At 39.5% G+C, this 13,740-nt stretch overlaps 1 pseudogene; it reads right to left on the bottom strand.

The window, feature by feature from the left end:
- Window positions 1-13,740, bottom strand: part of LOC135545403 (sideroflexin-1-like) — a 36,277-nt pseudogene that overhangs the window by 20,020 nt on the left and 2,517 nt on the right.

Here is a 13,740-nt window from a genome sequence, read left to right as displayed (position 1 = left end):
ATTTCTTCAGTGGAAACAATGTACTGTGGCAAATTGTCAAATTGGCATTTTACCAAATTACCGTACGACAGACCACGTATTCACCCTGCACACCTTTAATTGACAAACAAACAAACCAAAACAAAGGCAAAGTCTTCTCATGCTTTGCTGACTCAATTTGGCATGAGGGTGTGCTATACAAATTGATGGAAAGTGGTGTTGAGGGAAAAAACATACAACATTATAAAATATATGTATACAAAAAACAAATGTGCAGTTAAAATTGGCATAAAACACACATTTCCTTCTGCAGGGCCATGGAGTGAGACAGGGATGCAGCTTAAGCCCCACCCTCTTCAACATATTTATCAACAAATTGACGAGGGCACTAGAACAGTCTGCAGCACTCAGCCTCACCTTGCTAGAATCTGAAGTCAAATGTCTACTGTTTGCTGATGATCTGGTGCTTTTGTCCACAACCAAGGAGGGCCTTACAGCAGCACCTAGATCTTATTCACAGATTCTGCCAGACCTGGGCACTTACAGTAAATCCCAATAAGACAAAATAATGGGTGTTAAAAAAAGGTCCAGTTGCCAGGACCACGAATACAAATTCCATCTAGACACTGTTGCCCTAGAGCACACAAAAAACTATACATACCTCTGCCAAAGCATCAGTGCCACAGGTAACTTCCACAAAGCTGTGAACAATCTGAGACAAGGCAAGAAGGGCCTTCTATGCCATCAAAAGGAACATAAAATTTGACATACCAATCAGGATCTGGCTAAAAATACTTGAATCAGTTAGAGCCCATTGCCCTTTATTGTTGCGAGGTCTGGGGACCGCTCACCAACCAAGAATTCACAAAATGGGACAAACACCAAATTGAGACTCTGCATGCAGAATTCTGCAAGAAATAACCTATGTGTAGAACGTAAAACACCAATCAATGCATGCAGAGCAGAATTAGGCCGATACCCGCTCGTCATCAAAATCCAGAAAAGAGCTGTTAAATTCTACAACCATCTAAAAGGAAGCGATTCCCAAACCTTCCATCACCTACAGAGAGATGAACCTGGAAAAGAGTCCCCTAAGCAAGATGGTCCTGGGTCTCTGTTCACAAACACAACCAACAGAACCCCAGGACAGGAACACAATTAGACCCAACCAAATCATGACAAAACTAAATTATAATTACTTGACACATTGGAAAGAATTAACAAGAAAACAGAATGCTATCTAAACAGAGAGTACTGTTACGTTCCCCAGTTTGTGTATTTGCATGTGTTTATTTCAGGAAATGGCTTCCTGGAGAGCTGACCCCGCCCCCTCGTCAAGACACAGCTGTCTCCAGTTACACATTCATTCTGAAGCTATATAAAAGCCAGTGTTCTGTTCAGGATGTTCTTTGCTGGGAGGTCATTGCAGAGATTGAATGTGATAGAGAATCATTGCTGAGAGAGGAGGCTGATGGCTGTGGATAATTTACTATGTTAGTTGTTGGTAGCAGTTGGTATGTTCAGTGAGTTTGTTGCTCAGATAGAGCTTATTTGATGTCCTTTGTTTCTTAGTTTGTTTGAGAAATTATTTGTTCTCCTGTTTCATTTGTTCCCAGGGGGGAAGGGGAAGGCACCTATGGAGTGCTTAGGCAAGAGGCCCGTGGGCATACATATACCCGTAGTATATTCACTGTCTAGGCACAATAGGTAAGACCTGGGCGGACCACCCCCTGTATTTTGGTTAGGGCACCAGGTGGTGCTAAATTAGGTAAGTATTGGTTAGGCAGGCAGGAGAGGAGGGGGGCTTTGAGATTTACTTTCTTTGCTTTGGTTCCGTCCAGTTCCTTTTCCCCATATTACCGTGTAAAGGAATAAAGTCCTTGTAAACGGTACCACATTCTGTCTGTTGTCATCCTTACTCACGCTTACAGTCCATACCTCTTTCACTTCACGGAGAGTTTAGTTGTAGCAGGGTGTTGCGTTCCCTCTTCATAGCGGCGTGCGTAACAAGTACACAGTGCCAGAATACCTGACCAAAAATTAAGGAAAGACTATGTACAGACTCAGTGAGCATAGCCTTGCTATTGAGAAAGACCGCCTTAGGAAGACCTGGCTCTCAAGAGAAGACAGGCTATGCGCACACTTCCCACAAATGAGGTGGAAACTGAGCTGCACTTCCCAACCTCCTGCCAAATGTATGACCATATTAGAGACACATATTTCCCTCAGATTACACAGACTCAAAGAATTCAAAAACAAATCCAATTTTGATAAACTCCCATATCTACTGGGTGAAATACCACAGTGTGCCATCACAGCAGCAAACACCATTGTAAATACATTTGTGACCTGTTGCCACAAGAAAAGGGCAACCAGTGAAGAACAAACACCATTGTAAATACAACCTATATTTATGCTTATTTATTTTCCCTTTGTACTTGAACTATTTGCACATTGTTTCAACACTGTATATGGCACTGTCATTGAAGTGTTCTAGTTATAACACTGTTCATTCTAACACTATTCTAATAGGACAGTCGTATAACACTGTCATTCTAATAGGACAGTCGTATAACACTGCCATTCTAATAGGACAGTCGTATAACACTGGGACAGTCGTATAACACTGCCATTCTAATAGGACAGATAACACTGTCATTCTAATAGGACAGTCGTATAACACTGCCATTCTAATAGGACAGTTCTAATAGGACAGTCGTATAACACTGCCATTCTAATAGGACAGTCGTAACACTGCCATTCTAATAGGACAGTCGTATAACACTGCATTCTAATAGGACAGTCGCATAACACTGCCATTCTAATAGGACAGTCGTATAACACTGTCATTCTAATAGGACAGTAATATAACACTGCCATTCTAATAGGACAGTCGTATAACACTGCCATTCTAATAGGACAGTCGCATAACACTGCCATTCTAATAGGACACGTATAACACTGCCATTCTAATAGGACAGTCGTATAACACTGCCATTCTAATAGGACAGTCGTATAACACTGTCATTCTAATAGGACAGTCGCATAACACTGTCATTCTAATAGGACAGTCGTATAACACTGTCATTCTAATAGGACAGTCGCATAACACTGTCATTCTAATAGGACAGTCGCATAACACTGTCATTCTAATAGGACAGTCGCATAACACTGCATTCTAATAGGACACTGCCATTCTAATAGGACAGTCGTATAACACTGCCATTCTAATAGGACAGTCGCATATTCTAATAGGACAGTCGCATAACACTGCCATTCTAATAGGACAGTCGTATAACACTGCCATTCTAATAGGACAGTCGTATAACACTGCCATTCTAATAGGACAGTCGTATAACACTGCCATTCTAATAGGACAGACACTGTCATTCTAATAGGACAGTCGCATAACACTGCCATTCTAATAGGACAGTCTAATAGGACAGTCGTATAACACTGTTCTATAACACTGCCTAATTCAGTCGTATAACACTGCCATTCTAATAGGACAGTCGTATAACACTGCCATTCTAATAGGACAGTCGTATAACACTGCCATTCTAATAGGACACACTGCCATTCTAATAGGACAGTCGTATAACACTGCCATTCTAATAGGACAGTCACTGCCATTCTAATAGGACAGTCTTCTAATAGGATAGTCGTGATAACACTGTCATTCTAATAGGACAGTAATATTACACTGCCATTCTAATAGGACAGTCGTATAACACTGTATTCTAATAGGACAGTCTCATAACACTGCCATTCTAATAGGACAGTCGTATAACACTGCCATTCTAATAGGACAGACGTATAACACTGCCATTCTAATAGGACAGTCGTATAACACTGCCATTCTAATAGGACAGTCGTATAACACTGCCATTCTAATAGGACAGACGTATAACACTGCCATTCTAATAGGTCATCATGCAGCCAGTGATGGTCATAACACTGCCATTCTAATAGGACCTGAGCAACATGCGGCCAATCAGGATCATCTTCTCTCCGGTGTCTGGGTGGAAGGCTGAGTCAAAGATATACTTGCCATTCTAATAGGACAGTCGTATAACACTATCATTTTAATAGAACACTCTCACTTGTAGAAGGTCTGTCAGCATGCCATCTTCTCTCCGGTGTCTGGGTGGAAGGCTGAGACATCACACCTTGCCTGAGAGAGAAGGGGGGGGGGGATTCAAAGACAAATAGCAAGTGATTAGCTGAGCCTGTTTACTTCGTAGCAACACAAGTTTAAACAAAACCCAGTTCGTTGCACACAACCTGTATTTGATAAACATTGTCCCAAATGTAACAGTGTAGAAGCCTTCAATCTCTTACCTAGCAACATTGCTCTGTGTATTCAATGTTGCATCATAGAATGCAACCATGTGTTGTCTTTCTGGTTCATCAATAGTTAATTAAGGGTAAACTGATCCTAGATCTATGCCAACATGCCGGAAGTCAATTCTATCAGTTGCTCTCAGCTCAGTTAAAACTTGTTTCCAAAGAGCAAAACCAGGAGGAACCAGATCCCAGGAGAAACCAGAACCCAGGAGAACTAGAGAAAACCAAAAGGAACCAGAACCAACGAGAACTAGGCACAACCAGGATGAACCAGAACCAACAAGAACTAGGGACAGCCAGGAGGAACCAGAACTAGGGACAACTAGGGAGAACCAGAGCCAAGGACAACTAGGGAGAACCAGGAGGAACCAGAACCAAGGACAAGTAAGGAGAACCAAGAAGAACCAGAACCAATGTGAACTAGGGAGAACCAGAACCAATGTGAACTAGGGAGAACCAGAACCAAGGACAACTAAGGAGAACCAGGAGGAACCAGAACCAAGGACAACTAAGGTGAACCAGGAGGAACCAGAACCAATGTGAACCAGGAGGAACCGGAACCAATGACAACTAAGGAGAACCAAGAGGAACCAGAACCTATGTTAACTAGGGAGAACCAGAACCAAGGTGAACGAAGGAGAATCAGAAAAAAAACAGAACCAAGGAGAACTAAGGAGAACCAGGCTCAGAATACATTACCGGTAGTCACTGATGACTTTGTGTGCATTCTCTAGTTGTTCGTTGGTGAGCAGGACGTTGCGGGGGTCTGTAACGGTGAAGAAGTGTTTGGCCCGGCCCATAAACGTCCCTTGGTCCCATCGAGGCTCCTTGATGTTTATGGAGGTGGAGATTTCTGTCGTCATGGTTATCTGAAAGAACACACCAACATTGTAATAGCAAAGATCATTTATTTTGTCCATCCTGTAAAACATTCACAACACAGACAAGTTTTATTGTCTCAGATGATTTATCTACCAGCGCTTGACTAAAATTCATAAATTAGCCTTGCTACTGTCAGAGGAGGTGAAATTCATAAATTAGCCTTGCTACTGTCAGAGGAGGTGAAATTCATAAATTAGCCTTGCTACTGTCAGAGGAGGTGAAATTCATAAATTAGCCTAGCTACTGTCAGAGGAGGTGAAATTCATAAATTAGCCTAGCTACTGTCAGAGGAGGTGAAATTCATAAATTATCCTAGCTACTGTCAGAGGAGGTGAAATTCATAAATTAGCCTAGCTACTGTCAGAGGAGGTGAAATTCATAAATTAGCCTAGCTACTGTCAGAGGAGGTGAAATTCATAAATTAGCCTAGCTACTGTCAGAGGAGGTGAAATTCATAAATTAGCCTAGCTACTGTCAGAGGAGGTGAAATTCATAAATTATCCTAGCTACTGTCAGAGGAGGTGAAATTCATAAATTAGCCTAGCTACTGTCAGAGGAGGTGAAATTCATAAATTTGCCTAGCTACTGTCAGAGGAGGTGAAATTCATAAATTAGCCTTGCTACTGTCAGAGGAGGTGAAATTCATAAATTAGCCTAGCTACTGTCAGAGGAGGTGAAATTCATAAATTAGCCTAGCTACTGTCAGAGGAGGTGAAATTCATAAATTAGCCTAGCTACTGTCAGAGGAGGTGAAATTCATAAATTAGCCTAGCTACTGTCAGAGGAGGTGAAATTCATAAATTAGCCTAGCTACTGTCAGAGGAGGTGAAATTCATAAATTAGCCTAGCTACTGTCAGAGGAGGTGAAATTCATAAATTAGCCTTGCTACTGTCAGAGGAGGTGAAATTCATAACATCCTCCTGAATAAAAGCTTTGGAAACAACTGTAATAAGGTGTCCCGGTGTTAAGTTTCTTCCCACAAGATTAGTTCCCACAAAGTGTGTCACTCACAGGAACAGTTCTACACAGCATTAAGTCAATGTCATCTGGGTCCCCAGTCCTAGACTTAGAGACAAGGGGAAAAATGCAACACAAATCACAAAAAGCTAAACAAAAGGGCTTGACTATTGTATTAACTGGGACCAAACTAACCCTGAAACAACATTCCAGTTATTCTATTTCATTCTGAGACTAGAGGAAAAACAGGTTAAGACAAAAAGGGAAAGGGTTCTGAATACTACGTACACATCAGCCAGAAATCACTCACTGTATATCACTTACACATCAGCCAGAAATCACTCACTGTATATCACTTACACATCAGCCAGAAATCACTCACTGTATATCACTTACACATCAGCCAGAAATCACTCACTGTATATCACATACACATCAGCCAGAAATCACTCACTGTATATCACTTACACATCAGCCAGAAATCACTCACTGTATATCACTTACACATCAGCCAGAAATCACTCACTGTATATCACTTACACATCAGCCAGAAATCACTCACTGTATATCACTTACACATCAGCCAGAAATCACTCACTGTATATCACTTACACATCAGCCAGAAATCACTCACTGTATATCACTTACACATCAGCCAGAAATCACTCACTGTATATCACTTACACATCAGCCAGAAATCACTCACTGTATATCACTTACACATCAGCCAGAAATCACTCACTGTATATCACTTACACATCAGCCAGAAATCACTCACTGTATATCACTTACACATCAGCCAGAAATCACTCACTGTATATCACATACACATCAGCCAGAAATCACTCACTGTATATCACTTACACATCAGCCAGAAATCACTCACTGTATATCACTTACACATCAGCCAGAAATCACTCACTGTATATCACTTACACATCAGCCAGAAATCACTCACTGTATATCACTTACACATCAGCCAGAAATCACTCACTGTATATCACTTACACATCAGCCAGAAATCACTCACTGTATATCACTTACACATCAGCCAGAAATCACTCACTGTATATCACTTACACATCAGCCAGAAATCACTCACTGTATATCACTTACACATCAGCCAGAAATCACTCACTGTATATCACGTACACATCAGCCAGAAATCACTCACTGTATATCACGTACACATCAGCCAGAAATCACTCACTGTATATCACGTACACATCAGCCAGAAATCACTCACTGTATATCACTTACACATCAGCCAGAAATCACTCACTGTATATCACTTACACATCAGCCAGAAATCACTCACTGTATATCACTTACACATCAGCCAGAAATCACTCACTGTATATCACGTACACATCAGCCAGAAATCACTCACTGTATATCACTTACACATCAGCCAGAAATCACTCACTGTGTATCACTTACACATCAGCCAGAAATCACTCACTGTATATCACTTACACATCAGCCAGAAATCACTCACTGTATATCACTTACACATCAGCCAGAAATCACTCACTGTATATCACATACACATCAGCCAGAAATCACTCACTGTATATCACTTACACATCAGCCAGAAATCACTCACTGTATATCACTTACACATCAGCCAGAAATCACTCACTGTATATCACTTACACATCAGCCAGAAATCACTCACTGTATATCACTTACACATCAGCCAGAAATCACTCACTGTATATCACGTACACATCAGCCAGAAATCACTCACTGTATATCACGTACACATCAGCCAGAAATCACTCACTGTATATCACTTACACATCAGCCAGAAATCACTCACTGTATATCACTTACACATCAGCCAGAAATCACTCACTGTATATCACTTACACATCAGCCAGAAATCACTCACTGTATATCACTTACACATCAGCCAGAAATCACTCACTGTATATCACTTACACATCAGCCAGAAATCACTCACTGTATATCACTTACACATCAGCCAGAAATCACTCACTGTATATCACTTACACATCAGCCAGAAATCACTCACTGTATATCACGTACACATCAGCCAGAAATCACTCACTGTGTATCACTTACACATCAGCCAGAAATCACTCACTGTGTATCACTTACACATCAGCCAGAAATCACTCCTTTCTAGGTAACGTTACAACAAAATCATGTCACAATTGCTGCCCCTTGAGAGGAATGAAAAACCCAGAACACACTGTGATAAATTCTTCTTGAGATTAATTTAACAGGACAACTGATCCAGTAGAATGTTGCTATGGAAACAGGCCTGGCTGACCTGACACGGGTTTTGAAGAGCTAAATTGTACTGAACCTCATAACCCCCCCCCCCACCCACCCACCCACACCCCCAGTGACCGGGGTCGAGGCGTCTCTTCAAAAGCCCCAAACCCACCACACTACCCTCCTAGCCCTTTCACTCTCTCTCTCTATGGGGTCAAAGAATGGATGAATTGTGTAACAGCCTAGTCATGGGCACGTAGATAGGCTATTGCTCATCTTCATTCTAATTTAATTAGGCCCTAATCAACATAGGCTATATTTATATGGGCATGTCAATAAAACAGTTTAGTATAATTGAAACTACATTATGCTGTGTTAAAATAATCTCTCATAACCTAGACAAGGCACCTTGTCTAGCAGCCAGTATGGCTACATGTAGTGTGACAGAATTTCTGCACTTTGCCATGCTACTGCATTTTTTCCCTGTCATATCAAATGGATGTAATGTTGTTGTTTTTTTAAATCACAGAGAGGTGAAATAATCACGACATTCCCAAGATACAATGTAACCCAGTCTGAACTAGATTCTATTAACCCGCTGTTACAATGTAACCCAGTCTGAACTAGATTCTATTAACCCATTGTTACAATGTAACCCAGTCTGAACTAGATTCTATTAACCGTTGTTACAATGTAACCCAGTCTGAACTAGATTCTATTAACCCATTGTTACAATGTAACCCAGTCTGAACTAGATTCTATTAACCCATTGTTACAATGTAACACAGTCTGAACTAGATTCTATTAACCCATTGTTACAATGTAACCCAGTCTGAACTAGATTCTATTAACCCGTTGTTACAATGTAACCCAGTCTGAACTAGATTCTATTAACCCATTGTTACAATGTAACCCAGTCTGAACTAGATTCTATTAACCCATTGTTACAATGTAACACAGTCTGAACTAGATTCTATTAACCCGCTGTTACAATGTAACCCAGTCTGAACTAGATTCTATTAACCCGTTGTTACAATGTAACCCAGTCTGAACTAGATTCTATTAACCCGTTGTTACAATGTAACCCAGTCTGAACTAGATTCTATTAACCCATTGTTACAATGTAACCCAGTCTGAACTAGATTCTATTAACCCATTGTTACAATGTAACCCAGTCTGAACTAGATTCTATTAACCCATTGTTACAATGTAACCCAGTCTGAACTAGATTCTATTAACCCATTGTTACAATGTAACCCAGTCTGAACTAGATTCTATTAACCCGTTGTTACAATGTAACCCAGTCTGAACTAGATTCTATTAACCCATTGTTACAATGTAACCCAGTCTGAACTAGATTCTATTAACCCATTGTTACAATGTAACCCAGTCTGAACTAGATTCTATTAACCCATTGTTACAATGTAACCCAGTCTGAACTAGATTCTATTAACCCGTTGTTACAATGTAACCCAGTCTGAACTAGATTCTATTAACCCGTTGTTACAATGTAACCCAGTCTGGACTAGATTCTATTAACCCGTTGTTACAATGTAACCCAGTCTGGACTAGATTCTATTAACCCGTTGTTACAATGTAACCCAGTCTGAACTAGATTCTATTAACCCGTTGTTACAATGTAACCCAGTCTGAACTAGATTCTATTAACCCATTGTTACAATGTAACCCAGTCTGAACTAGATTCTATTAACCCGCTGTTACAATGTAACCCAGTCTGAACTAGATTCTATTAACCCATTGTTACAATATAACCCAGTCTGAACTAGATTCTATTAACCCATTGTTACAATGTAACCCAGTCTGAACTAGATTCTATTAACCCATTGTTACAATGTAACCCAGTCTGAACTAGATTCTATTAACCCGCTGTTACAATGTAACCCAGTCTGAACTAGATTCTATTAACCCGTTGTTACAATGTAACCCAGTCTGGACTAGATTCTATTAACCCGTTGTTACAATGTAACCCAGTCTGAACTAGATTCTATTAACCCGTTGTTACAATGTAACCCAGTCTGAACTAGATTATATTAACCCGTTGTTACAATGTAACCCAGTCTGGACTAGATTCTATTAACCCATTGTTACAATGTAACCCAGTCTGAACTAGATTCTATTAACCCGCTGTTACAATGTAACCCAATCTGAACTAGATTCTATTAACCCGCTGTTACAATGTAACCCAGTCTGAACTAGATTCTATTAACCGTTGTTACAATGTAACCCAGTCTGAACTAGATTCTATTAACCCATTGTTACAATGTAACCCAGTCTGAACTAGATTCTATTAACCCATTGTTACAATGTAACCCAGTCTGAACTAGATTCTATTAACCCATTGTTACAATGTAACCCAGTCTGAACTAGATTCTATTAACCCATTGTTACAATGTAACCCAGTCTGGACTAGATTCTATTAACCCGTTGTTACAATGTAACCCAGTCTGAACTAGATTCTATTAACCCATTGTTACAATGTAACCCAGTCTGAACTAGATTCTATTAACCCATTGTTACAATGTAACCCAGTCTGGACTAGATTCTATTAACCCGTTGTTACAATGTAACCCAGTCTGAACTAGATTCTATTAACCCATTGTTACATTGTAACCCAGTCTGAACTAGATTCTATTAACCCATTGTTACAATGTAACCCAGTCTGAACTAGATTCTATTAACCCATTGTTACAATGTAACCCAGTCTGAACTAGATTCTATTAACCCGTTGTTACAATGTAACCCAGTCTGAACTAGATTCTATTAACCCATTGTTACAATGTAACCCAGTCTGAACTAGATTCTATTAACCCATTGTTACAATGTAACACAGTCTGAACTAGATTCTATTAACCCATTGTTACAATGTAACCCAGTCTGAACTAGATTCTATTAACCCGTTGTTACAATGTAACCCAGTCTGAACTAGATTCTATTAACCCATTGTTACAATGTAACCCAGTCTGAACTAGATTCTATTAACCCATTGTTACAATGTAACACAGTCTGAACTAGATTCTATTAACCCGCTGTTACAATGTAACCCAGTCTGGACTAGATTCTATTAACCCATTGTTACAATGTAACCCAGTCTGAACTAGATTCTATTAACCCATTGTTACAATGTAACCCAGTCTGGACTAGATTCTATTAACCCGTTGTTACAATGTAACCCAGTCTGAACTAGATTCTATTAACCCGCTGTTACAATGTAACCCAGTCTGAACTAGATTCTATTAACCCGTTGTTACAATGTAACCCAGTCTGAACTAGATTCTATTAACCCATTGTTACAATGTAACCCAGTCTGAACTAGATTCTATTAACCCATTGTTACAATGTAACACAGTCTGAACTAGATTCTATTAACCCATTGTTACAATGTAACCCAGTCTGAACTAGATTCTATTAACCCGTTGTTACAATGTAACCCAGTCTGAACTAGATTCTATTAACCCGCTGTTACAATGTAACCCAGTCTGAACTAGATTCTATTAACCCGTTGTTACAATGTAACCCAGTCTGAACTAGATTCTATTAACCCGTTGTTACAATGTAACCCAGTCTGAACTAGATTCTATTAACCCGTTGTTACAATGTAACCCAGTCTGAACTAGATTCTATTAACCCATTGTTACAATGTAACCCAGTCTGAACTAGATTCTATTAACCCATTGTTACAATGTAACCCAGTCTGAACTAGATTCTATTAACCCATTGTTACAATGTAACCCAGTCTGAACTAGATTCTATTAACCCATTGTTACAATGTAACCCAGTCTGAACTAGATTCTATTAACCCGTTGTTACAATATAACCCAGTCTGAACTAGATTCTATTAACCCATTGTTACAATGTAACCCAGTCTGAACTAGATTCTATTAACCCGTTGTTACAATGTAACCCAGTCTGAACTAGATTCTATTAACCCATTGTTACAATGTAACCCAGTCTGAACTAGATTCTATTAACCCGTTGTTACAATGTAACCCAGTCTGAACTAGATTCTATTAACCCATTGTTACAATGTAACCCAGTCTGAACTAGATTCTATTAACCCATTGTTACAATGTAACCCAGTCTGAACTAGATTCTATTAACCCGTTGTTACAATGTAACCCAGTCTGAACTAGATTCTATTAACCCGTTGTTACAATGTAACCCAGTCTGGACTAGATTCTATTAACCCGTTGTTACAATGTAACCCAGTCTGGACTAGATTCTATTAACCCGTTGTTACAATGTAACCCAGTCTGAACTAGATTCTATTAACCCGTTGTTACAATGTAACCCAGTCTGAACTAGATTCTATTAACCCATTGTTACAATGTAACCCAGTCTGAACTAGATTCTATTAACCCGCTGTTACAATGTAACCCAGTCTGAACTAGATTCTATTAACCCATTGTTACAATGTAACCCAGTCTGAACTAGATTCTATTAACCCATTGTTACAATGTAACCCAGTCTGAACTAGATTCTATTAACCCATTGTTACAATGTAACCCAGTCTGAACTAGATTCTATTAACCCGCTGTTACAATGTAACCCAGTCTGAACTAGATTCTATTAACCCGTTGTTACAATGTAACCCAGTCTGTACTAGATTCTATTAACCCATTGTTACAATGTAACCCAGTCTGAACTAGATTCTATTAACCCGTTGTTACAATGTAACCCAGTCTGAACTAGATTCTATTAACCCGTTGTTACAATGTAACCCAGTCTGGACTAGATTCTATTAACCCATTGTTACAATGTAACCCAGTCTGAACTAGATTCTATTAACCCGCTGTTACAATGTAACCCAATCTGAACTAGATTCTATTAACCCGCTGTTACAATGTAACCCAGTCTGAACTAGATTCTATTAACCGTTGTTACAATGTAACCCAGTCTGAACTAGATTCTATTAACCCATTGTTACAATGTAACCCAGTCTGAACTAGATTCTATTAACCCATTGTTACAATGTAACCCAGTCTGAACTAGATTCTATTAACCCATTGTTACAATGTAACCCAGTCTGAACTAGATTCTATTAACCCATTGTTACAATGTAACCCAGTCTGGACTAGATTCTATTAACCCGTTGTTACAATGTAACCCAGTCTGAACTAGATTCTATTAACCCATTGTTACAATGTAACCCAGTCTGAACTAGATTCTATTAACCCATTGTTACAATGTAACCCAGTCTGGACTAGATTCTATTAACCCGTTGTTACAATGTAACCCAGTCTGAACTAGATTCTATTAACCCATTGTTACAATGTAACCCAGTCTGAACTAGATTCTATTAACCCATTGTT

The sequence above is a fragment of the Oncorhynchus masou genome, chromosome 9, assembly GCF_036934945.1.
Source record: "Oncorhynchus masou masou isolate Uvic2021 chromosome 9, UVic_Omas_1.1, whole genome shotgun sequence".
Lineage (NCBI taxonomy): Eukaryota > Metazoa > Chordata > Actinopteri > Salmoniformes > Salmonidae > Oncorhynchus > Oncorhynchus masou.
Note: the sequence above shows the minus strand (reverse complement) of the source record. Positions and strands in the feature narration are given on the sequence as shown.